Consider the following 27,760-nt stretch of genomic DNA (forward strand, 5'->3'; position numbering starts at 1 on the left):
TAATTTCAACCTAATTGTAATAGGTTAAGATTCACTATTCTCGATTCGTTAAAAATAGGTATTTCTAACAGGCTCTCACGCGCCTTAGCAATAGTATTTAGATCGGCGCCTATCAAAAGAACAATTAAAATTAAGAACAGACTACCTAATTGTTTTCTTGTTGAGATTTATTAATATTATACGCTCTAGTGCGGTAATTCAATTTAAATATAGGTAGGTACCTACCAAAGCTAACAAGTTGTAAGTTAAAAAATTTAAAAACTCGCATACATACTCGTACCTACTTACATGAACCCTGAAAACCTTACACTTTGCAATACTTTTTTAGCTATCATATAATAAAAATACGAGGAAACTTTAAGCTTAAGTTAACGGCTCAAACTTTAAGTTTTCCCTACGACTTTAATAATTGTCATGCTTCACACTAATATTATAAAGGAGAAAGTTTGTATGTGTGTGTGTGTGTGTGTGTGTGTGTGTGTGTGTGTGTGTGTGTGTGTGTATGTTTATTACTACTTCACGCAAAAACTACTGGACGGATTGGGCTGAAATTTAGAATGGAGATAGATTATGCCCTGGATTAGCACATAGGCTACTTTTTATTCCGTAAAATCAAAGAGTTCCCACGGGAATTTTAAAAAAAAACCTACATCCACGCGAACGTAGTCGCGGGCATCAGCTAGTATATAATAAAATACATATTATAACCATCTCTTTCGAAGGAAGAGAGGAAAAGTGTCATCGAGAACAACATTATATGATTGATGTAAGGTTTCGTAACCACATATAACGTAACGGCGTACTAGTTTACATGCCTTTCTTTTGTGGTGAGCATAATTTATACAAATACTGAGAAACATATAATATTTACTTATGTTGTACTTTGATTACATAGCTATAAGAAGATTTAAACGCTAAAAACGTGTGAGTTTTGTTTGTGAATCGCCGACGATGAAGCGCCTAACTATCGACTATTTTCTCGCTCAGGGAATGTACAATCGATGTTTGATTCTATTTCAGTAAACGAGATAAAATATACTAAAAGTTGATCGCTGTGCATTTGTGCACATTGCCTGTGAGTTTCCTGGTGAGAACACTCTCTCCACTAGTTCATCGCAATATTTTTAAATCTTTCTTTCACACAGTTTATCGACATTACCGGGTCTTTTACAACAATAGCAATCTTTAGCAACCTGGAGAGAGCCTTGCTTAGAGTTTATCTACGTGATCAAGTCAGAAATGAGAAGATCTGTAGAAGAAACCGAGTAACCGATATAGCTCAACAGGTTGCGAAGCTAAAGTGGCGAAGAGCAGGGCATTAATGTTGGGGTCCCAAAGTGCTAGAATGGCCACTAGGTGGTTAGATGACATCAAACGAGCCGCAGAGAGGCGCTGAATTCAGTCGGTACAAGGCCGTGGCATGTGGAAGTGCCTACAAGAATCCTATGTTCAACACTGGACGTCTATCGCTGAATGATGAACCTTGAGTGAATTACCTTGTAAGTGATGCAGGAGGTCACGTTAACGTAAACACTGATAGTTCCTCGTGACAGACAGCTTGGTGATAAACTGCGAACAAACAAAAAGTAATTAAGAAAATAACTAATAATCACTGCAAATTCTACAAATCGAAATAATTACCTAACATCTCATCGATCGATAAATTTTATAATTAAAACTGTACGATGAAAAGAAAAACTGTAGTTATACCTAATTATACACTGTGCTAAAACGGTTGCATCCGCCATGTAGTCCAAATTACAGGTTAACTAGGAGAAATCGGATCTGGATTTCAATTCATGCAAACAGATTAAAAACTTGAAATAAACATCAATACTAACCTATATTATAGATAGAAGGAGAAACTGAGTGGCTGAATATAATTATAATCAACTTAAATTCTAACTGCACCGAGTCTAAAAAATTAACAATTTACATGTAGGTCTGGTGGGAGGCTTTGGCCGTGGCTAGTTACCACCCTACCGGCAAAGTCGTGCCGCCAAGCGATTTAGCGTTCCGGTACGATGCCGCGTAGAAACCAAAGGGGTATGAGTTGAATAAAAACTGCCATATCCTTCCAGGTTAGTCCACTTCTATCTTAGACTGCATCATCACTTAACACCAGGTGAGATTGCAGTCAAGGGCTAACTTGTATCTGAATAAAAAAAAAGGTTCTCTAGTCTGTAACATCTCTCTCTCTCTCTCCCTCTCTCTGCATTGGTTTCCTCCATTGCTGAGGGTCGTGACACCTTTGCATTATTCGCATTGGGCTCCCAGATCATTTTGCACGGTACAGGAAGCCGAGATTTTTTATTTTACCCCATTATTTAAAAAAAAAATGTATTCGTACTCTCTCTCTCTCTCTACTCGTAGATATATTCGTAGCTAGCATGTGGGATATGATTGTTTAGAACTAATGAGTTTTAAACACGTGCTAGGATAAGAATTTTTTTTCTTGGCTCCTTTTTATGTATGGGCTGAAGAATAATTTAATTGAATTTCTAATTCAATACTTGATTTTGGGTCAACGTTTTACATCAAATACCATTTCTGGTATGTAATTTATTTCGTCTCTAGAGACCTGTGACACGCTGACGGACAGACAGACCGACAGCAGAGTGACATTAATAGGGCTCCGTTTTTACCCTTTGGGTACGGAACCCTAAAAACGATCTATCGAAAGCTCTGCAAATTGTTTTTATTATAAAAATAATACTTTCATTAACATAATCATTAATTAAATAAGTATCAATTTAAATTAAAACTGCTGCCTATATTAATATTATACTGTATACAAATGGTATTTTAATTTTTTTATTCATTTTATTATTAAAATTAATATAAGCAAGATGAAAACAACTTTTTCGATATCAAAATTCAAAACTTTCTTGAAATCACCTACTTGTTCGAAATTCAAATATTGATCTAAGCTAATTACCCGGCATTCCGCAATCCGCAGAACGATGCGCCTGCGCCGAAAGTGAAACCACTAACTTGTAGATCGGTCATTGACCTTACGCGTGGTAGCTGCATTAGATAGGTATGTTAACTGGAGTCTTTGGTGTCAAACTCTTCTAACCTTCACGTCACCTAGTAAAATATAATACTCAAAAAAAAAACTTGCACAAAATGCAGCTTAACAATAATTTTATTATTAAATTTTATTGCCACCTTCTATAAAAGGAATCTTTTAATAAATAAGTCAAATGTGGGTTTCTAAAAGATCTCAATTTCTATTTACTGTTCATAAAAACTGTTGATGAAGACTGACATAATTACAATAATTTGCTTTCAAGAACAAAAAGTGGCAACCCTTATTCACGCATCAAGCTATATCCAACCTTAACAACAATAGCTTTACGTGTTAAAATGGCGTAGCCCCAGATTCGCAATAGGTTATTTTGAATGGCGTTAATAAACTCTAATCCCCGTAACGATATTAATTAAAGTTTCATAAAAAGCGTTACAACAATGGAAATTTTGCAAATTGCTACTTTTACTCTTCAATGTGTGGAAGCGTATAACATCTTAATCTAAATTAATATTATTACGTCCGCGTAGGCTAGGTACTCGAATTTCAACCCCGTATTTTACCTCATAAGGGGTTGGATTTTCAAATTCTACGTCATATAGGCATCTGCATGCAATTGATGTTGGAAGAGCCACTGCTATGCCCCCGATCCGTTTAATAGTTGGAGCTGTGCTTTGATAGATCAATAAGTCAGTACTTACGTATTTCCTTTTATATATTTAGATATTTTGTTACCAGTAATATTATTACCTACTGTGGATAAGCAAGCGTAGTGTGGCACGCCCTCCAGCACGATGGACGGACGATATAAGGAGGATGGCGGGAAGTGGCTGGATGAAAAAGGCTGAGGACCGGATGTGGTGGCGCTATTTAGGGACGGCTTATATCCAACAGTGGACATCCACAGGCTGATGATAATGATGAATATTACTGGGACTTTTAAATGCTTTGAGTAAAAAAATATATTTTTTATTATAATAATTAAACTTTTAATATATTATGTATTTGCATAGAGGTTAATGATAAAAATAATCAATTTGAACTGTAAATAAAAAGGTCGTGAAACGTGTTCTCTGCCTTTCGTAACAACAGTAGGTAGATGATAACACCTGACTCGTACCTACTCGTGTTACAATATTGAGCAGCACGTTGGGCAACGTGGTAAGATCCAAGGTTGTTTACTACAGAATGTCTCAAATCATGCCCATTCATTCATTTAATTCATTCTGAATTAAACATTTTTTTCAAAAATTTAAAACAAATAGTTCTTAAGTTTAGGTAGGTACATACTTATTTAAGAAAATAGACGAAAATTATAACGACATCCCCCCCCCCCCTTTTTTTTTTCATCCGCCTTATTTCCGAAACTATTGAACCTAAAATTTTGAAAAAATGCTGAAAATAATCCTTGACGTCTTATAGATTACAGAAAAACCTATGGATCATAAGAACTATTTTATAAGTATAAGAAGGTTCTTGAAATATCTTGGTAAATCTTTCAATATTGTGCGTACCAACGTGCCAAACATGCGTGTGTGCCTACTACAAATAACATAAGAAGTATACGTAATAAAAAATAAAAATGTAAGTCAAAAATATTGTCGCCCAACGTGGGGCTCGAACCCACGACCCTGAGATTAAGAGTCTCATGCTCTACCGACTGAGCTAGCCGGGCTGGTGATTAGCTGCTCAAAATAGCGACACTGATGTTCAGGTGTCATTAGTCAATGCTGTGTTTTGATACCCATGGAAAAGCATTGCGCTGAAAATACAAAGTGCGCGTTAAAAAAGCGTTGACGTGTAAACAGATGCTTGGGTATGCATTTGTTCTATTTGAATGCTTTTTTAACGGACGTTAAAAAAGCTCTCGTGCGAATGAGGCCTAAGCCTTTGGCAGGTATTAACGTTGTATGCGTTAAAAAAGCGTTGTGTGATACTTGGGAATGCATGTGTTCTATAATATGATCGCTTTTTAACGGACATTAAAAAAACTCTCGTTCGAATTAGCCCTAAGAGCCAGCGTACCAGACCTCCATTATTTATAAAAGTTGAAAGTTTCTCTGCGTATTGTCCCTAGCACAAGGAGGAACGCTCAGCGATTATGAAGTTTGGATCATGGTGGATTTGGGATATAACGGGTAATAAAGGTGTAAAAAATCGTATGTCAATGTATAAAGTCTACTTTTTTTATATTTTCTTCAGAATAGTATTAGATATCACGCCATGCATTGACATTGAAAACTAGAAAAGAGCTGATAATCTTCAAACGGCTGAACAGATTTTCTTGGATTATAGCTAAGAATACTCTCGATCAAGCCACCTTTCAATAAAAAAAAACTAAACCAATATCTGTTCATTCGTTTAGTATCTACGGTGCAGACACAGACAGATACACAGATACACACGTCAAACTTATAACACCCCTCTTTTTGGGTCGGGGGTTAAAAAGAAAAGCTGACTGACTGGCCGATCTATTACTGCCACAGATTACTGCGCAGCTACTGTACGGATTGGGCTGTGGCATGCAGATAGTTATTATACAGGATTTTTGAAAGTTCAACCCCTTAGGGGTCAAATAGGGGTTTGAAATTTGTAGTCCACACGACGTTTCATACAAGAAAGGTAGTAAGAAGACCAAACATCGTTATTTCGATACCGAAGCTCAATTTCATATTCGTTGCAAGGTGTGAAATCGGCGCTACGTTGAATGTACACAAACCGTGAGTAATCGGTTATAAAATCGGTCAAAAGTGTGAAATAACGTACCGCGGCGCGGCTAAGAAACCGAAGCCTCGAGGGCATGGTTTTGTGTGAAAACTTGACGAATAAGCGTGACAAAAGTCGTTCAAAAATCATCATCATACTTATATCAGTACTATAATCACGAATCTCCTCTTAAAATGAGAGGGATTTGACTTCACAGACTTCATATATTTGACCTTTGAGAACATTATGGCGTAAGGTATCCAGGTTTCCTCACGAAGTTTTTCTGCACTGTTAAAGCAAGTGATATTTAATTTCTACCAAAACTATTATGAAAATTCGATGAAAGTCATGTTGCGATTGTGTGTGTACCTCTGTAGCTCGATTCAGTAAAACCTGCGCCAATCATTGGCTAAAATTGTGATATTCTTGTTGCAACAATGCATTGTAGCCAGTACAAATAGTGAGCGAACGTCAGAGGTAATTGAGAGGTGACATTGTAGCTGTCATTCTACCGCAATAATTGAACAGCAGAGTCATTTCACCCAAAAGGAACAAGCTGATTTTTTACAAAGTTAAGTCAACAACCCAACAGTTTCATTATGTAACTCGTCTTAATTAAAGTGTGGGCAATAATATAGTTCTCACAATAAAAGTGAGTGATCGGGCAAACACGTTCGCCATATTGGTCATATCTAGTTAAGAATAACTTTCCAAAGTTCATAGGCGCGGCTGAGTAATTACTTTCCCAAGTCTTGACGTCATCGACTCCCTTTATGGCTTACTATGCGTTACAATTGAGAAGGGCTACGCCGTCTATAGGTTTTTATAACAATAAAAATAGCAAGCAAACGGCAAGCGGACCACCTGATTAAATGATAACCGTCGCCCATGAACATTTGCAGCATCAGAGGCCTTTCAAGAATTTGACGAATGATGCAGGAACGGTGGCCCCCTGGTTAACGGACCCATGGCCATGTGGGGGGATGGGAAGGTAGGAACTGGGGGGGAATTTGAGGCCAGTCGGAAAGGGGGCCATACTTCCTTAGATAGTAAAAAATCTTTCTGATCCACTTTGTCGACTGATATTACCAATAAAAAGCCATTACTACTGATCACGGCTCTTCTCTCAGAATGAGAAAAGTTTGGCCAATAGTCTATCACGCTGGCTAAGGGCGCATTGGCAGACTTCACACACTTTTGAGAACTTTATGGAGAACTCTCAGGCATGCAGGTTTCCTCACGATGTTTTCCTTCACCGTTAAAGCAAGTGATACTTAAATCCGAAAAGTTAGAGGTGCGTGCCCGGGATCCCGGTCTCTCTGACGAGGATGCCGACTTTTTAGCCACTAGGCTATCACTGTTTGCTTAAAGAAGTACAGGTAAATAATAAATATTATCGTAAAAGATCAAAGTAAGTACGTACAAATCAAAAAGTAAACATTGATAAGTCAATGGGGATCAATATTACCTTATCATTTATCGATGGGACCATGTCCAAACACAAACAAACTTCGGAGATAATATTCATGAGCTGTGTGTATTCAGGTTTATTTGTACAGGGAGACAAAGAGTTAGATATACTTAAGGTAAAATTTAAAAAAAAAATGACCAAGCAGGTTAGAGTATGTAAATTTGGGGTCCAATAAAGAATATTTTACCTACTTAACCGAGTCTGATTCGCGTACCAAGGGTTCCGTTCGAAAACTCTAAATATTCTTAATCCAGGCAGAGAAAATCGCGGGCAACAGTTAATAATTCAATGGATCATAATAAACTAATAAACTGGACTACCTAGACTAAATAGGCGATCGAAGAGACTAGAGGATTATTTTTCATATCGATTTTCTTTTATTAGACACTCACTATTGGTTACAAATTACAATGCGTTTTCGCAACAAGAATTTATAGCTAATCACAGCAATTGCGAGTCTATACTCTTTCCACGGAGAGAAGTTAGTAGGACTCTCTCTGTTACGTAATCCCATACAAATGAAAAAGACAAAAAACTCTGTGGGCATTAACCATTTTAAGTCACCAACCAATCACAAACGAAACTATGTTTTCGAATTGAATTTCGAATGTTTTTGAAAAGATGTTTGTGATTGGTTGGCCACTCAAAATGGTTAACGCCCACTGAGTTTTTGTTTTTGTCATTTGTATGGGATTACGTAACAAAGAAAGCAATATACTATTCTCTCCGTGGATAGAATAGGTATAGCAATGTGATAGCCACAGCATTCGTGCTAAGTCGGCAGACATCAAGTGGTCCCACGCCCACTAAAAACTTTATTACTCGATAGAAAGTGAGAACGTATGCTAATGCTCTTCCGCAGAACTTACAAATATTAGCTTCCATTCATTCAGCCTCATATACTTTCGCTTTACATAGTATTGCCTATTGACTTCGGTCTCCTATTACCGGAGGTCGGGGGTTCGATCCCGGGCATGCACCTCTTAACTTTTAAAAGTTATGTGAGTTTTAAGCGATTAAATATCACTTGCTTTAACAGTGAAATAAACATTGAGAGGAAACCTGCATGCCTGACAGTTCTCCATAAATATTGTATAGAAGCAGGCGTTACTTTGCGGAAGTCTAACTTTTTGAGACTTTGCAATTGTGTACTGTAAGGTCTACTCAACATCTCCTGAGGATGCTACGATGTCGGAGCGAAACGTGCGTCGTGTGTGTTCTGGTGGATTTGTGTGGTGTTGCGTGGTGGTATTTGCATCTTGCTTGGTGGCTGGCTTTTCCTGCATGTTTAGCAGTGGGAGAGCGGGTGGTGCATTTTGCATGTTTTAGCATACAGATTTGCCTTTTTCAGCGGCATTTTTAATAGCAAATTAAGCTTTTTCATTCATAAAGGTGTTTGGAGTCTGCCAATCCGCACTAGACCAGCGTGGTGGACTATAACCTAAGCCTTTCTCAGTCTGAGAAGAGACTCGTGCTCAGAAGTGAGCCGACGAAGGGTTGATCATTATTATCATGATGAATGGAATCCCTGATTAAAAGAGGTGCATTTTCTATGCATTAGGTATTTAGAAGCACAATAAATAAGAAGCATTAAAAGCATCGTTAGCGCATGCCGACCGCAGCTAATGCCGCTATTAGAAGATGTGAAAATCCTAAACGCATCATCTCTACGGGTTTCATTAGAAACCGACCGCTCGAACGGCTATGATAGCAAATACTTATTGAACTACTAGCTGATGCCCGCGACTTTGTCCTCATGAATTTAGATTTTCAAAAAATTCCTGGAAACTCTTTGATTTCCTAAGATAAAAAGTAGGTCTCTCACTCTCCAGGTCTTCAACTATATCCTATATCCATGTAAAGAATCTGGTCAACCCGTTGCTACATTTTGGCGTGATGATAGACAAACCAACAAAGCAATTATAAACAAAAAAATATATTTTGAGGAATAAGTTGAGGGAAAAGTGTCAGTATAAGAAGAAATTCATGGCTTAGGAATATCTGAGAATGGCCTGGGACTAGTATACGTACAACTTAAAAATAAAAAAATGCCGAAAAATAGGAAATTATGAAAAGATGACGGCCAACCTTCAATAGTTTTTATTTTTATTTTTTTATTCTGATACAAGACCCTTGCCTGTGATCTCACCTAGTGGAGAGGCACGAGAAGAAAAAGAGGAGCTTATGGACGTCAATTTTCATGACTTTTCATTTTAACGGTGAATTAAGACTTTCTTTCTTTTCCATCGACAATCCCAATAATAGCAAAAATAGAATTGTATCAGCTTTCAACAACAAAAGAAAGTTGTATGTGTAGTAATTTTTGCTGCTATCCACTACGCTCTGATTGTTTCACAACAATTTCAAATGTTCTGGTAAGTTAATAAATTCAATTCCATTTCAAGTTAAGAGGCACAGTGACAGATTTAAATCTAATAGATTAGGGGTCTCATCAAAGGCAAGCATCACGGATATGCCTTTTGTTTAGTTCAAAGGATAGAACTCAACTCAACTCAACTTTAGAGTGAAGTTAAAGTCATGTTTTATTCAAATTGGGTACTATTGTACACTTTCTGATTGTCAAACTATGATGTAGTGATAATAATAAAATTAATTACGTAATAGGCGGGGAGCTACCAATTTTGAAAGTGCCGTGATTGAGGATTTGATTTTTTTTTGATAAAAATGAAAAGTTTACACTCAGAGCAATAAGATGAGCTTGGTCGGCGTAGATTTAATTAGCTGGAAATATGTTTAAATAAATTTTATATCATTAAACCGTCGTTATATTTTACCGTCATCGCGGATTTTGATGAACATGATGATTTTGATTTTTATTTCAGAATCCAAAAAATTAGTTTTGTGGGGGCTCGAGCATTCATCATTTGTATAAGCTTGTACATACTTGTTAATAGCACAGATGTATAAAATCTAGATTCCCTCTACATCAATGGTTAACAGATTTACACGCAAACCTGTTTTCTATGATTTAAAAACAAACATTCATCTGCTTGGCCCATAGAATTAGAATTCGATGCAGACCTCGAGATTTTGGAATGTATGAATATTGTTGACCGACATGCCTTATGTGTTCGCTTAGGCATTTATTTATCTCCATCTATGGCGCAATGGAATGACGAGCTTAGGACTTGTTCACCATAAAATTATATGGATAAGTATATAAATTGATAGAAAAATACTTATCACTAATGTTTTACTTTACATCTCTGCTGAAAATCCGCGCTCCAGTAGTTACATTATGCTGAAGTAGCCCCTTTAGCTCAAACACGGATCGTTTTTAGGGTTCTGTAACTCACAAGGAAAAAAGGAACCCTTATAGGATCACTTCATGGTCTGTCTGTCTGTCGTGCCTGTCAAGAAACCTATAGGGTACTTATTTCTAGTTAACCTAGAATCGTAATTTTGGCAATTAGGCAGTTCTTATAGCATATATTATGAGGGGCAAATCCGAAAACCAGGAATTTTTGCTTACATCACAAAAAAATGTTATTCTTGTACGATGGTACGGAACCCTTCGTGGGCGAGTAAGATTTGCACTTGACCGGTTTTTGTTTCTAAAAATGAACTTAAAAAAAAATCTTATTTGAATATGGTGCCATGGTGCCATTCAGCCGCGACATTGATTTTTTTCGAATTTATAGCCAGTGTCACTGAGCACTATGTGAGGATTCAAACGATATCCCATACATCTAAATCTTTGCAGGGTTTCTGGTCGACTATTGAACCCTAAAAAGGTGTACATAGTATATCCTACAGTTTGTGCACGGCTTAAAGTTTACTGAGTAGACAAAAGTAAGCATGTAATAAATTACTCGGCAGATTTTGATAAAAACAAGGTCGTGGTAGGTATATTGGTTTTATGAGGTAAACATTGTAATAGTAGGAATGTGGTAATATTATGTTCTATCACAAACCGGTAGGTAGCATAGGTAGGTACTATTATTTGTAACTATTATCTAATTTGTGACATATAGCATATAAATATAGTGAATAAAAAAAAAATTATGGTGATCTCATAATAATTAGTATTTAGTACCTACCTACTGTAGATTACAGTAGACATATCTTCTAACAGACGACGAACAGAGTTTTGCGGCCCCAAAAAAGGATTATTTATTCAAATATCTTACTATTTATTTTTTGAAATCGGTTTTTGTAAACATACTAGGTAACTTAAACTATAACCAATCCAAATATTAATCATGTCTGTAAATTCTGTAATCCTACCCAATTATTACAAAAACAATGTAACAATTATCACACAAACAACTTTCAGACACGCCCCTGTGTTTCACTCCATTAAATTAAGTGTTAGAATAAGCAACCTTATTACATGGTCCATAAGCAAGTTAATTTCGTGTACGTTTCCAAGTTAATTACAGCTATTGGGATTAGTAATTAGTATTGATATCATGGTTATGTCTGCTTTCAAATAACTCTTGACAAATCATTCATTTTTAGGGTTCCGTACCTCAAAAGGGAAAACGGAACCCTTATACCCTTATAGGATCACTTCAGACAGACAGACGGACAACAAAGTGATCCTATAATGGTTCCGTTTTTCTTTTTGAGGTACGGAACCCTAAAAACCGGCCAAGTGCGAGTCAGACTCGCGCACTGAGGGCTCCGTACTCGGGTATTTTTTCCGACATTTTGCACTATAAATCAAACACTAAAATAATAAATAGAATAAAAAAATAAATAGAAATATATTTTAGAATGTACAGGTAAAGCCCTTTCATACATAATATGATACTCCACTTGGTATAGTTATCTTAATTTGAAAATTGAAACACATTTCTTTTAATGATGTAACCACAAATTCACGGTTTTCAGATTTATTTCTTTACTTCACACTAATATTATAAAAGCGAAAGTTTGTATGTGTGTGTGTGTGTGTGCGTGTATGTTTGTTACTCCTTCACTGGCCTGAAATTTGGAAAGGAGATAGATTATACCCTGAATTAGCATATAGGCTACTTTTTATCCCGGAAAATCAAAGAGTTCCCACGGGATTTCGGAAAACCTAAATCCAAGCGGACGAAGTCGCGGGCATCAGCTAGTGTGCTATAAGGCCTACCTGCTACCTGCTAAATTTCATGATTCTAGGTCACAGACAGACAGACAGACAACAAAGTGATCTTATAAGGGTTCCGTTTTCCTTTTGAGGTACCGAACCCAAAAAGTACTAGGTTAAAATCCACCAAATCACCTTATAGCTCTGGTAGATACTGGTAGATAACGCATCTCAGGTAGAGCACATCTCGTTAATTAGCCCGCGCTACTGCTCATTGTTATGCGTTTGGCAACGAAGCGCGCTAAATAGAGCGGCGCAGCATCCGCGACGCACCGCTGCGCCGCTACACTCAGCTCTTGCCTGGCGGCTGGCGAGTCTAGGATATCTTAGCGCGAAATCTGTACTACTGCAGACTCCTTTCAAAATATATTAAAAACTAGCTGATGCCCGCGACTTCGTTCGCGTGGATGTAGGTTTTTTAAAAATCCCGTGGGAACTCTTTGATTTTCCGGGATAAAAAGTAGCCTATGTGCTAATCCAGGGTATAATCTATCTCCATTCTAAATTTCAGCCCAATCCATCCAGTAGTTTTTGCGTGAAGGAGTAACAAACATACACACACACACACACACACACACACACACACACACACACACACACACACACACACATACAAACTTTCGCCTTTATAATATTAGTGTGATTGCCATTTCACTGAGCCTAAAGTCGAGTCTTTAAGATGATCGTCTAAATGTAAATTTTTATATAACAAGTGTAAATTAAAATTTATAACACCCCCGACAAGTGAAGGTTACAGTAACTAGAAAAAGAGCTGATAACTTTCAAACGGTTGAACCGATTTTCTTGGATTATAACTAAGAACACTCTCGAACAAGACACTTTTCGAAAACAAAAAAAAACTAAATTAAAATCGATTTATTAGTGTAGCAGCTACGATGCCGCAGACAGATACACAGATACACACGTCAAACTTATAACACCTCTTTTTGGGTCGGGGGTAAAATTTTCGATGGGAATAAATTTTTTTCCATACACTCTTTTCACAGCAAATCATAGTTACTGTTGTACTAAGCAGCAAGGACGGAGGTTTTGAGGAAAATCCTCAATCCTCGCGAAATAAAAACATAGATACAAGCACAAATAGATTTTAAATATATAATATTAAGTATAATATACACAAACCATCTTCATTTATCCCAGTTATCGTGCTATGAGATCAGTTATATTATGTGCACACTGCACACCTGTCATCGATTGAAAAATAAGCTATTCTTTAATAACGCTGACATTTACCTGCGTATAAAAGCCGATTCTGATCGCAAGACAAGCCATAAATCGCATTCTCATTATATTAGTTAGCCTTGAACAATTCTTAACGCAATCTGATTATTACCAAATCGGTTTGGGAATTAGCAATTAGCTTAAAATCTTAAGAAATTAGTGATTTTTAGAAAGGTCATCACACCATATTTTATAAAAAAATATAAAACTACAGTTATCTTAGTTTAGAGTGTCCTAATTTTGACCTCCATATTATATTAGAATCAATTTAGAGAAATCATGTAGGCACACATAGAGACATTTTTAGGGTCCCGTACCTCAAAAGGAAAAATGGAACCCTTATAGGATCACTTTATTGTCTGTCTGTGTGTCTGTCCGACTGCCAAGAAAACCTATAGGGTAGGTACTTCCCGTTCCGTAGAATCATGAAATTTGGTAGGTAGGTATTTAACGTAGGTAGGTATATTTATTAAATTGCGAAAGTTGAACATTATATGTTTACCATAACTTACAAGTCCAACGTGTAAAAACTATGGGCACGGAATTAGGGTTTAGGTATGAATCACTTCCATGCATGCATGGCTTTCTAGGCGATGTTTGTTCATTTCGCAAAACCTAGGTACTTTTCCTTTTCAATTGAGCAATATAATCCGGGAAACGTCAATACAATATCCTAACAAACGGCTCTAAAACGAAATAGAGCATAATACTGATCTGATCACGGATATTATACGCAATTTATTTACATAATAGGTACCTATTATGAATATGAGAACAGAATACCTATATGTGGTCTGGTGGGAGGCGTCGGCCGTGGCTAGTTACCACCCTGCCGGCAAATCCGTGCCGCCAAGCGATTTAGCGTTCCAGTACGATGCCGTGTAGTACGCCCAGAACAAGGAGGATGAATATCACTCACGTTAGTTTGACGGCCTCCCTTGCAAAGCCATCTTGTAAGTAGGAGATACCGGGTTCGATTCCATAGTCTACATGTAATTTTTCTACATACATATTTATTCTGTGCTACGACTACGTTTTTGACGCTGTGGAAAAATTAGTATAATATTATATCTATACTTTTTACCGGTTAATTTTACCTAAACCTAGCTACTTAGCCAAGTGTATTTCTATCGAGTACAATGTAGAGAGGTTTATCATCTGTGCGTTTGTATCACATGTATCGGCCAGTAAATCGCCTCATTATCAGCTATAAACTGTTTTGGTTTATTTAGGCGCGTTCACAAGTTAGACAACTAAGGGTGACGACACACAATACGCGTTAGAACCGCGCGTGGACTGGCCGTCATGTGCAAGCGCATTTTTTTTTTGGAGTATTTACTTTTCACTTTTCTCCTTCGTTCTGTTTGTAATCAATGAAGAGAGAGAAATTGAGACCCTCGTGCAAGGAAAAAAAAATTAGTAGTAATAGTAATTTAACCACAGTTAAATGCACCGTCACTTCTTTGTTTAAGTTCAAGTTCGACCATACATGCACCATGTGGAAACTTTGTGAACTCAAAATCGGTGGTACTGAATTTGCACTTTAAATTAAAACGTTTAGATCCATTTTACTCTGAACTTTATTTTTCGTCATTCGAATTCTATCAAAGTTGGTGAGATGTAACCAAATTAATCACACTGAAGTCTGAAGCCGTTAACCCAGAGTTCGGGTGTTAAAACAGCTATATTTTCTAACGCCCCGTGTGTAGGGGCCCTATCCTCTCGATCGGATCGTAGCACGTACACACCCGTCCGTTTCCCACACTCCAGACTATTGGTTATTTTGGTCGCTAAATACATCTGCGTGATTGTATTTGATAGCCAAGCGACTAATCATGTCGGTCGCTAGTTCTTATTTGCTATTTGCAATAGTTGCGTGTTTGAGACGAGTTATTTTCATAGCTCAACGGATGATCATCTATTTTAAGATAAGATAGTAACTATGTACCTATATAACTATACTATAAAAACCCCTAAATAAATAATGAAAAAAATAGAAAAAATAAACTTTATATCGTTCCACTCCTCATAAAAAAGGTAGCCTTATAAGATATTTTTGTTGTCCGTCTGTCTGTCTGTTAAAACCCTTTTTGCTTAGAAGCCCGGAGGTAGGTATCAAGTTAAAATTAATATCAAATACATATTATGACCTATTTAAGGCCTGTTTCTTACAGCTGTAAAAAAATCAAGCTTCTAAGTTGGCGCGTGTGTGGCGCTGCAGTCGCGCGTTTTTATTTATATGGATTTATAAAGCAGCGTTGCCGCAGCGTAGCAGCCGTGATACCTGCGTGCGGCACTTTGCGGCTAATTTAAAGGCGCCCTTAAGGCGCCCTAATAATTTTTAACCCCCGACCCAAAAAGAGGGGTGTTATAAGTTTGACGTGTGTATCTGTGTATCTGTCTGTGGCATCGTAGTTCCTAAACTAATGAACCGATTTTAATTTAGTTTTTTTGTTTGAAGGTTGACTTGATCAAGAGTGTTCTTAGCCATAATCCAAGAAAATCGGTTCAGCCGTTTGAAAGTTATAAGCTATTTTCTAGTAATTACCGTAACCTTCACTTGTCGGGGGTCTTAAAATTTTTTAATTTACACTTGTTCCGATTGCGTTGACGAAGCTTGATTTGTGAAATGACGAACTAAACCCGAACTCAAATCATCCATATTATGTGACGTGTTTATTGTGTACCGACTGCCGTGGATGTAGAGCGCGCGATGGATAAAAACCAAGTGTTCACATCCATACAGCCGGCTCGATGATCTGTATAATCATTGACACAGATACAACAAAGCATTAGCACCTCTTTCCTTTTTTCTTCTCTTTCGTTTATCGATTACATTTACTCATTTCGCGAGAAAGTAATAGAATATGCTCATTTGTATGCAACAATCTCTTGAATGGCTGCGTGAACTCACGGAAGCCATTTTTTTCTATTTAAAACTATAATAAAAGTTACAATAAAATAAGTTTCGCTGCCTCATAAGTACTTAAAAACTATGAAGCCTACTAAAAAAGTTGTAGATCTCTGTAAATAAATGAAGTTAAAAGGACAAGCAGAGTAAAATAAGTTCTTCCTCTCTTCTAAGACTTCTTCGATGTCAACCGATGGTCAAAATAGGTTATGATAAACAGCTTATGGTTGATTATTTACAGGGCTACCCAAAAAGGAGTGTATATTTTCAGGGTTCATGTTTCAGGGTGTATGTTTCACCATAACTTATAAATGCCTGAACAGCTGATTTGGATATATTTTGGAGTATTGTTAGAATCCTCAATTATCCTCATTTGCTATATTTAAATTACACAATTAAATAAAACGTGTGAAAAGAAAATGCATGGTTACTTTGAATAAAATAATGAAAACAAAATCTAGAAAACTAATCTAGAAAAAGATATTGTGGTATTTGGTCTAAGCTTTAGAATAACACTAATTAATTAGTTAATTATTACAAAAACACATATTATACAACCGGCGCTATATCTACTTCGCTTTCTCATTTTTATAGGATTTGCTTTCTCTTGTCTAGAGTTCTTGAAGTAAGATAGGTACTTACAGATTCCAAAACGTGTGTTTTCATCCACGAACACTCACAGCAACTGAAAAAAAAACAAGACATTTTGTTAATTTCTTCCAAACTTTATTTAAATTAACACTTTCATCTTGTACACTTGTTTCACTAGGTACTTAACTGACTGACTGACCGACAACACAATGCCTAAACCGTGGACCTAGGGATTTAATCAGAGTTCAAATTTTTTTAAGGTTCCGTAACTCAAAAGGAAAAACGGAACCCTTAATAGGATTACTTTGTTGTCTGTCTGTCTGCCCCTCTGTCGTGTCTGTCAAGAAAACGTACAACTTCCCGTTGACCTAGAATAATGAAATTTGGCAGGTAGACAGGTATTATAGCACAAGTAAAAGAAAAATCTGAAAACCGTGATTTTGTGGTTACATCACAAAAAAATGTGTTCATGAACAAATAATATTAATATTTTCAATTTTCAAAGTAAGATAACTATACAAAGTGGGGTATCATATGAGAGGGCTTTACTTGTACATTCTAAAACAGATCTTTTGTTTATTTTTTGCTTAATAGTTTTTTATTTATCATGCATAATGTCGGAAAGAATACCCGAGTACGGAACCATCGGTGCACGAGTCTGACCGGTGTTTTACTCACAAGCTTAAGTAGTCTTAAAAGTCAGCTAATAAACACCTATAAACTCTTTCCAATAAAACGTATAAGAAGAGTGTTCTTAAATAATAACGGTAGGTATGAACTGACATCGTATCAGGCTCCACGTATCGAGAGTGGAGTCATAACATCGCACAACATAACAGTTTGGATACGGCAATAAAAGATTTCAATGGAGTTTCGTTTTTGTGAAGCGCGAGGTGTAATGGGATCGCGTGCGCGGGCGCACGTTGCGTAACCGCCGGGCCATAGCTTTTGCCGTTACAATTCTTTTTTTTTTAATTCTTTTATTTTAAAGTTATTTTTTTGGTATACTCACAGTGCGTGCCTTCTCGATTCATTTACAATAACATACTCTTTGTGAGGCAGGACATTAATCTTTATAAGAAACATTGAGGCTAACGGGAATGCCCAACAAAGCCATAATTATCGCGCGAGTGGTAGATTATTTTGACGATTCAAAAGCACTTGTAAAAAGTTTATTCGAATAAAAATCTTCCATTCTATTCAATAATCAACGCGTTAAACTGAGTGGCCAGACTTGAACGGTTGACTGGGTTAAATCGTCTAACGCCAAACGGCAATGCCCTTGTACGTCGATCGTGCATACATCTACGTTTAACGGGAAACGCCGTTGAACATCGCGTTGTTGGCCCTCAATGTGGCCGGGACATTACATTAGGTTGACGCCTGGTTGACGCCAAGGCGAATCACGATAAGGTGATGATCCCTTTCCGAGTCGATATTAGCTCTTTTAGTTCATACATTGTTCTTTGGATCCTCTAGTTTTAAGTTTAGACGTTATTTGGTCTTAACATCAATTGTTTTTTTATTATTTTGTTGAACTAAATAAACTTTTATTGTATGTTTTTATTTATTTAAGTATTTATATTATGTGTGCTGTCATCTTTAGGTATGGCGCGAGTAGGTAAGTCTACACATGCGCAAACTAAGCCACAAGTTCATGATGATGTTCTCGAGATTCGAGCCGATTTAAAATATCTCATTTTTCAGTCGCTAGTGACTTACATCTTGTACCACACTGCGACTGAAAATTCTCACGAGCTTAAACTACCCGCCTCACCTTGGGCCGCAGTTTACGAACAACTTCAATTAACTGCCTTTTCGGACTTGTGCAATGGTGATTGACTTCAAGGCATCCCAAATATTTCGTATATCTTCTCTACATAGTATAAAACAAAGTCCGCGTCTGTCCCTCAGTACGCTTAGATCTTTTGAACTACGGAACGGATCTTAAAGCGGATTTAGGTATGTAGCTATTTAACTAACTTCGCATGTCGCTATCGTTCACCTCAATTGCTCTTCTTATCGTTCTCCAGTCTGACACAGGCGGCAAGCGACAGCGACTGGCGACAGCGACAAGCGACCGTGCAAATGACATCAACTGGTTTCATCGTTGTGATTTACGGCCGTATTCACAATCATTACTATGAGGTCTCACAGTGTGTTCGTACGCATAGTGCAGGTTCCACCAATCAGATCATTGTAAATTGACGTGATACAGTCATCTGATTGGTGGAACCTGCATTGTGCGTTCGAGCGCACTTTGAGACCTCATAGTAACGTTTGTGAATACGGGGCATAATATCTCAAGAGAAAATTGGTAACTCGGATTCACATTTATTTCTCCTGAATTTAGGCTAACAAAAACATGATTTGTCTAATAAATAATTTTCTACGTATTTTCTCGTATGTCAAGTATGTTAGGTTGTGATATTATTTAGTTTTTATGGAAGTCTTAGTAGTAAGGTCGTTATGGCGCTGGGATGGTATGGGGAAGACAACCTAATGAATGCGCTGCATCTTGCAACTGAGTGGCTAACTGTACTCTGAGAACATTACATATAATTACACCTTTGCCACATTTTAGGTTTACATTAGATATAGCAGCATACCTACCTTAGCTAAGTATACCATCACAACATGCCAATATACAAAATTCTTTATTTATTTTTTATTCGATGGGATTAATTTTATAACCCTTTACTGCGTTTTTAATGAATAATGATGATGTCTAATAACAAGCTAACTAAAGTTCAAAAGTCCTTAGTGGGAATGAGTTTAATCTTTTGACAAGACAACGACATTCATCTTTTAATCACAACAACAACAATACTAGATTACGACATGGGGTTATTCAAGGGGCGGACCAACAGGCCGGCAACGCATCGGCGGTTCCTCTGGTGCTGCAAATGTTCATGGGCGGCAGTACTCACTTTAACATCAGGTGACCCGCCTGCTTGTCTGCTCGCTATTGTAGACCTGGCTTTACAGAAGTTTAAAATATCTATCAAAAGTACTGTATGTTCCTGAAATAAGCAATCGAAGATTATGTAAGTGAATAAAAAATCGGTTCATTCGTTTAGGCGCTACGAGGTCATAGACAGATACACAGATACACTTCAAACTTATAACACCCCTCTTTTTGGGTCGGGGGTTAATAAAAGAGCGTGGGTTTATACAAGGAACCAAAAGCATATGTATAGCTATGCACTCCTAAAACAAGCTTTTATGGTGGGGAAAGAATTAGTCATGTTTACAAAAAACGTGATTGATCGTCGGAATCTGGTAGTTGTCAGCTACAAGGCATTTACCCGGTTGTTGACTAGCGTGCGAAATCATCTAGATTTTCTAGCATTGTTCTCCACACAAAGACTTGAGCATTAATGTAAAGTTAGGTGTAATCCATTTGATTGATGAAACACATGATCAACCCATCATCGATTGATACTACTGAGAACAGGTATCTTCTCAGAATAAGAAGGATTTAGGGCGCAGTCCGCCACGCTGGCCAACTGTGGATTGGCAGACTTCACACATTTTTGAGAACATTATGGAGAACTCTCAAGCATGCGGATTTCCTCAAGATGTTCACCATTACAATAAGTGATATTCAATTGTTTAAAACGCACATAACTTCGAAAAGTTACCGAAGTCTTAATATATCTTATCACTGCTATCACTTACTTAAAAAGTAACAAAATTAAATAGTTCAACAGGTATATTATATTCAAAATCCAACCCTGGTAATGGGTCGCCCGCCATTTTTTGAAGCACGCTCGTAAGTGCCAAAAGTGTTAATACATTTGTATGAGCTTTGCTTATCTCAATTAATAAGTCTATTTGCGTCCACTGTTGGATGTAGCCCCCAAGAGCACGCCACCCGCGTCCACGATGTGTCTTCATCATCCACCCACTTCCCACTACCTTTTCGGTCGTCAATCCAGCGGGTTTGAGGTCGTCCCACACTGACACGCGGTCTCCACTCCAAAATACGTCTGCCCCAGCGGCCATCAGTTCTACGGCAGACATGGCCTCTGCCACTTCAGCTGGCTAATTCGCTGAGCTATATCGGCCACTCTGGCTCTCCTACGGATTTCCTCGTTACAGTCGATTATGTCATCAGAGACCCATCTGAAGTTTGATAATAATATCTTTGTCAAAATCAAATATAGTCATAGCCCTAAGCATTAGATACTTAGATACTTAGTCCCTAATTCCCACAGCGCGCAGCGTGGTGTCGTCACCGCCCACGCCGCGACGCCGCTATCAGCGATAAGCAGATCCTTATCAGATAGACGGGCGTTTGCCTCAGACAGGTTGCCGGAAGGATTGCTTTATTGGTAATGGTGTACGCTTCCACCACAGTACAAACAGAACAGTAGTTTAACTTCATACAAAGTGGCCTCCGCCGGTTTGAATGTATGCGTGAGCAGCGGGCGCCGTGTACGCACGGAAGTTTCACGCACACATTCGCATAGTCTCAAGCGGCTCAAGCGGCCGGCAGTACGGGCCGCGCCGCCATGCTAATCGCGCGCAATTGCGTATTACGTTGCACGCTCGCTCTTTTTTGTTTTGTTAGTAACAATTATGACTTCAAAAAAAGCCAAAATTTATTGTGGTGTCTTTGGGTGTCTCAATAACGACTCCAACAAACCGGACTTATCATTCTTCAATATACCTACTGAACAAGACACGTAAGTACCTAAACATTTTTGTAATAAAATTATGTGTCGGTAGGTACCTATGTGTGCTAGCCCAGGATCCGTGTCTGGATGTACTAGGTACCTATTAATATATTTAATATTTTATATTTAGATAGAATAAAATTAGAATAATATCAATTTTTACAGAAAAAATTTTTACTTACTTATTTAAGTTATGGAGTAGGGAAGACCGGGGTTAGTTGACCAAGTTGTCATTTGAATAAGCCTAACTTTTTAATTTTTCACCTAAATCGGCCAAGTACCAGTGGGACTCGCGCACCGAGGGTTCCGTACATATGTAAATACTTATACTTCAGGGGTGTTATGTGAGATGTTTTGTACGTAATATGTATGTAATTCGCCCTACTTAGACTACGCTGTCCGTCTGTCTGTCTGTCTGTCACCAAGCAGTATCTCATGAACCATTATAGTTAGACAGTTGAAATTTTCACAAGTGATGTTTTTCTGTTGGGTTTACTCTTTGTGTAAGCTCTAACCCCCTGATTATTAAACGTAGATTAGAGTGTCATTTCATTCCGTCTAGTCTACGTTTATTAATAAGGGGGCATAGTAATAGGTTAGATTTTCTAAAATACGTGTTTTATAACTTAATATTTCTTTTATTTGGCTTACTCATTTAATTGTTTCAGGCGCTTACAATGGCTACGATCAATCGATCGCGAAGATTTGTCCGATAAGCCAACACGTCGCATACTCGTGTGTGAAGTATTCAAAGCTGAAGATAGAATTTTTAAAATTTGTCTTTTCTTTTTAAAACGTCTTTTATTTACACCCCATTTATGAATTGGTAAAACATTTCATTATTATTATTACGAAATTAAAAACCTAGTGCTGTCATACATAATACGCAAATAATATTTAATTAAAAATAAAAGTGACTACCCTAGGCGTCAACGCAGGAGTAGGTAATTAACTCGCCGATCGGCGTTAGTTAGCCTACTATTCTGTTTGTACTGTGCTTCCACTATCGGCATTCGGCAAATGACTCGAATAGGGTATTCGGTAGGGTACATTCTATTGATGACATCCGTATTGAAAAATGCGAGATATTTTAAGAGATTTTTTTTGTCTAATTTAGTCACGTGCTCGTAAACGTTGATGACGTTAGAATTGATTTTTAATTTTTAATTTTTAAATGCATATCAAAAATTGCGGGACTCTGGCAGGATTCGAGCAGAGTTTCGAGCGTGGGCAAAAGACTATAAAAAATTATAGACGTTAGAATTAGTACTTAGGTACTAAAACAATTTAATATTAAACTTATTCTTTAAAATTCAAAAATTCATCTATTGTGTAAGCGCACCTTTCTATTAGCCACCGTTTAAACCTTTGAAATAGGTTTGACGACTTTAGGTTTAGGGCACAGACCACGTTTAGGGACTCAAGTTACCTAATAACACTAAACAATGACAAACCCTAGTGTATATTAGACAAATAGAAATCAAGAAATAGCTAACAAAGAAACGTCCACAAACCGTTAGAGCAAACTCCGAATACAAACACAAACAGAAACCCGTTTAATTATCGGTTTCACTTTCACCGGCGAAAGGTCGTAACTCGTATTGATATTATATTGAGTTACGCAACCTGTCACCTCATCTAGTCGCCGCAAAAAATGACCTCAGATGCCCCGGAGATGGCGGGTATTTTTTCTTTTGGCATTTTTCTGTGACGTTATTCCAAAGGCCATGTTCACGTAATAATTTACTTCCTAAGATTCTATCGAAGATCATCATCATATCCAATAGAGGTCCATATTATATGGTCAATGGTTTCTTTTAGGGTCCACCACGGTCCACCATACCACGGTCTTATGCAGCCACCATCGAGCGGCTCCCTTTTTTTATTCAGATACAAGTTAGCCCTTGACTGCAATCTCACCTGGTGATATGTGACGATGCAGTCTACGATGGAAGCGGGCAACCTAGAAGCGGTATGGTAGTTTTTATTAAACCTATAACCCTGTGGTTACTAACGTAAGTAACTGAGCTTTTTTATTGGGCCCGAAAGATACTTCGTACCAAAAGATCTTATCTAGTCCACAAGCTTGTATATAAGTTCCTGAGACATAGGCCTTTTCAAGAGCAAGTCAAAAGACACGGTCCTCCGCCTTTCTCATATACCCATTTCCCGCCACCTTCAAAATCAAAATCAAATTGTCAGAATTGTTAGATTTGAAAGATGATAATAATTAATTACGTAAACTTAAAACTAAAGCTACGAGGGTTCCAAACGCACCCAAGTTTCTCTTCTTCAGGTCATCGATCCAGAAGCCTGGAGGTTGTCCTACACTGCACTTACCGATTGTAGTCTCCACTGCAGAACACATCTATCATTAGCAATAATGCACGAGTTCAATTTTTTTAGTCATGTTTTTGCTTGACCCAACTCCCGAGATGCAGTAAAGAATATCTTTAAGTTTTTCTTAGAGTGAGTTTCTTACCTAATTGCATTAAAGTTTTTTCTGGAAACCAAAACAGTCAAAGAGCTACAAAGTAAACGCAATTATATCAGGAGTCGGGAGCAATTAAAAAGCAATAATATCACGTTTAACAATATAGAGACACGTCGATCGCGTAGGGATAATCAACAAAAACCACAATTATAGTTAACGCTGATCGCAGATGAAGAACAAAGGTGTGTTTTTATACCTCAAGACTGCAATAGTCTAAGAACCCAAGAGGAAAAGCGGAAAATTAAATTCGGACCAATATTATAAACGCGTGTCTGTCTGTCGGTCTATCTGTTAATTTTTCACGGTCCATCCGCTTGATCAATTTCGACACAATTTGAAACAGGGATAGCTTGCATTTCTGAGACAGACAAGAGCCACTTTTTATCAAAAAAAAACCTATGGTTTTAAAAAACGCGGACCAAATCGCAGATATCCTCTAAAGATATTCATAAGACAAAACCAGTCCGTTAACCGTTCTTAACTACACTTTGACAGCTACAGCTGGCTCAACTACGTCAAAATGAGCATCTGCAATCACTCCTGATTGGCCAACTGACTCTCTCGCTATTGGCTACAATGCATTATTGCAACAAAAATACCATAAAGTGTTGGCCGATCGTGACATTGATGCTGTAGCTATTAAGCTATGGTTAACGTTTCATGTGTTCACATCATGGAAGAGTCTTTGAGTTGGACTCTTGGAGTATAAAAAGCCGTGTGGACAATGTACCGCCAGTGTGCCTGTGGTCCGTAATAAGGCGGAATGTAGTCCCATTTCCGACTGCGGCGCCCGACTCCGCAGATTATGTGTAATATCGCTAATCGCCCATCCAGGTAGCAATTGATCTCAAAGACTACTTGAGTCCCTCTCTTAGGGGCGCTTAAGCGCTGGTAGGCTAGCAAGCTTTGTTTTAGAGGTGTAAATGAAAAATTGAGCCTTAAAAAATCCCAAAATATTCTAATCAAGGGAGAGTACAGTAGCGTTTCGGTACGATGCCCTCTAGAAATGAAAGGGGTATGGGTTTAATAAAAACTGCCATACCCTTCCAGGTTAACCCGCTTCCATCTAAGACTGCATCATCACTTACCAACAGATGGGATTGCAGTCAAGGGTTAACTTGTATCTGAATAATTAAAAAAAATTCAAACAGATAGAGCTGAAAGTTACCGAAAAAAGCAAGTGTGACAGATTGTCACACTTGTCGAACCAAAAGGGCTCTTTTTAACCATTTTGGTACGGAACTCTAAAACAATTTTAAAAGGCGGGATACACGCGGGATACCTATAGCTAGTTTGCAAAATAATAATAACTTGAGGATTTCTTCAACTCATGTTACCGGAAAGAAGTTCATTCTAGGTCGTGTGAATACCTCTAACCAATTTCCATCATGGCAGATACCTTGCAATCGAATCTTAGGTTTCGTCGAACGATGCATCCGGCCCGAAACAACTTAGTTTTGTCGGTCCTAAGTCTTGTAACAGATAAGACTGGACCGTTATTTAGTGACCGTAGTCCATGGGACCTAACCTAATCGCGATTTAGATGCGTCTAACCATGTTCTATAACTTTAATCTTAGAGTAGAGTCATGTAACATGTATTTACATTTAAACATAGATAGAGACTAGCTGTGCCCGCGACTTCGTTCGCGTGGAATAGTGACTTTTCGGGCAGCATATACTCTATACGTTAAAAATGTTCGCCGTGATTCTTTAAATTGACATAACTTTTTTATTTATGAACCGATTGACATGAAATAAACACTAAATGTTAAGTGAAGCTTACTACAATATATCAGTGAAAACCGTATCTAAATCGAATAAGCCGTTTCTGATATTAGCGTGCACAAACACACAGACAAACAGACAAAAAAAAAAAGTTAATTACAATTTCGGGTTCGGCATCGATATAATAACAACCCCTGCTACTTTTTTTTATATAGTTCCATTGTACAGACACCACTTTTCTACAATTTTATTATATATATAGATAGATAATATTATGTATAGATAGAAAACGGATTTTTCCACATGGAGATTTGAATTCACTTTAGGTTCGAATCCAGCTGAAATTCGGGGTTTTCCGCTTTAAACAACTTCTCAACAAAGAGCGGAAATTCCACTTTGTTGGGTATGTCCTTGGGTAAAATTATAACCTTTATTAATTTCTCCGCAATTAACATAGTTTTTCATGGGCTTTACTCCGGTTTTAATCAGGATTGATAATACAGTGATGTTTTGGCTAATTTACTCGGAGCAGTAAAAGTATTTATAGTTGAGTTGGTTCAAATCTTGCAGCTGGAATTATTTGTCAGGGTCGAGCAAATCAAAATCATTTATTCAAAGTGGGTGCCACCCTTAGATTAAGGACTATGTATGCATAAATAATTATGTGCCACCATACACTTTTGATTGTCAATATCTAAGTGTCGAAATTAATATTTAAATAGTATTAAAGGTGATACTGATAACTAATACCAAAATCAAACTCAAGCTTCTAGGGTTCCAAACGCACCTTGGTTTGAGGAGCCCACAAAAAACTCAGCCAGGTATGACCTCCTTACTTCCACACATGTTATAACTAAAAAGTTGGACCCAACATCTCCCTAAGAAGTATGAAATGTGAATGACATTGTAAGACTTCGTATTACATTGTAGGGACTAAGTACTAACTAAGTACGACTTAGTTTTAAACGTAACATTAAGTATAGGTTAGTGTTGTTAGCTGCGCAGGACCGTTACAGGGCAGGCTGGGATGACGCAGTAACTTAATCGCTCTTGAGATAGCTCTAACATGTTTTATGGAGCGAATGTTTATGTTGGAGAAGGCATGGCTAGTCGTGTTGGGCAGTGACGTTTAGGTCATACTAATATTGATATTATAAATGCGAAAGGGTGTTTGCGTGGTGGTTTGTCCTTCAATCACGCTGCAACGAGCAAGGGATTGACGTGATTTTTTCAATGGATATAGTAATCTGTTATACGTGATGTAATTAGACTTCTAGCAATAGTTTGCGCTATTGTTATACTACCCGGGTCAATACCGACGATGCGGTATAAACCGCGCGGTACCTATCTACGCAACGTTCATTGTCCTCTAGCGTCAGTTAGACGTTTTATTTGCAATACTTTGCGAACTTTTAAAAATACAGGTTTTTTAAATATTTTTTTGCAACATTATTTTGACTAATTTTTGACATGAAATCGGTTCAAACTTCAAAGTACACTAAATTAATTAGATCTAGATTTAATCAACGTTATAAAACATCAGATCTAGTACTCAAGTTGGTGAGATGAAGTTAGTGGATCTGATAGCGATTGTGCAGAGCAGCGTCGGCGCACGCGCAACGCAGTGCGTGTGCTAATTGTTGAGACAGCGTGTGACGCGCGGAACTCTAGCCGTGTGAATAGTGTGGGCCACACTCGCTTCAAACAAGGAATAAATTAAACAGTGAATAAAGAAACTTAATAGGAATTGTAGGGGTCAAACTTTGCTTAAATAACAAGTGTAAATTAAAAATTTATAACACCCCCGA

General features: G+C 37.6%; 1 protein-coding gene, 1 long non-coding RNA gene and 1 other non-coding gene across 5 annotated transcripts in view; 1 reads left to right on the plus strand and 2 right to left on the minus strand.

Moving 5' to 3' along the window:
• The window catches only part of LOC123875796 (nucleolar protein dao-5-like), a 151,695-nt gene that overhangs the window by 111,284 nt on the left and 12,651 nt on the right, over positions 1 to 27,760 (minus strand). For 2 of the 3 annotated variants that reach the window (XM_045921828.1, XM_045921848.1), the window contains exons 2-3: positions 17,102 to 17,144; positions 1,497 to 1,569 (exon numbers count right to left, since the gene is read on the minus strand). The gene's annotated coding sequence lies outside the window, so the exon portion shown is untranslated. The remainder of the gene's footprint in view (positions 1 to 1,496; positions 1,570 to 17,101; positions 17,145 to 27,760) is intronic. The other variant, XM_045921838.1, reaches the window with a different exon arrangement.
• Positions 4,634 to 4,706, minus strand: Trnak-cuu. The gene has a single exon. It is a non-coding gene; the product is annotated as a tRNA-Lys (tRNA).
• On the plus strand, positions 21,459 to 22,534 carry LOC123875941. Its single transcript, XR_006798228.1, has 2 exons — positions 21,459 to 21,741; positions 22,401 to 22,534. It is a non-coding gene; the product is annotated as an uncharacterized LOC123875941 (long non-coding RNA).

This window comes from Maniola jurtina, chromosome 2 (assembly GCF_905333055.1).
Source record: "Maniola jurtina chromosome 2, ilManJurt1.1, whole genome shotgun sequence".
NCBI lineage: Eukaryota > Metazoa > Arthropoda > Insecta > Lepidoptera > Nymphalidae > Maniola > Maniola jurtina.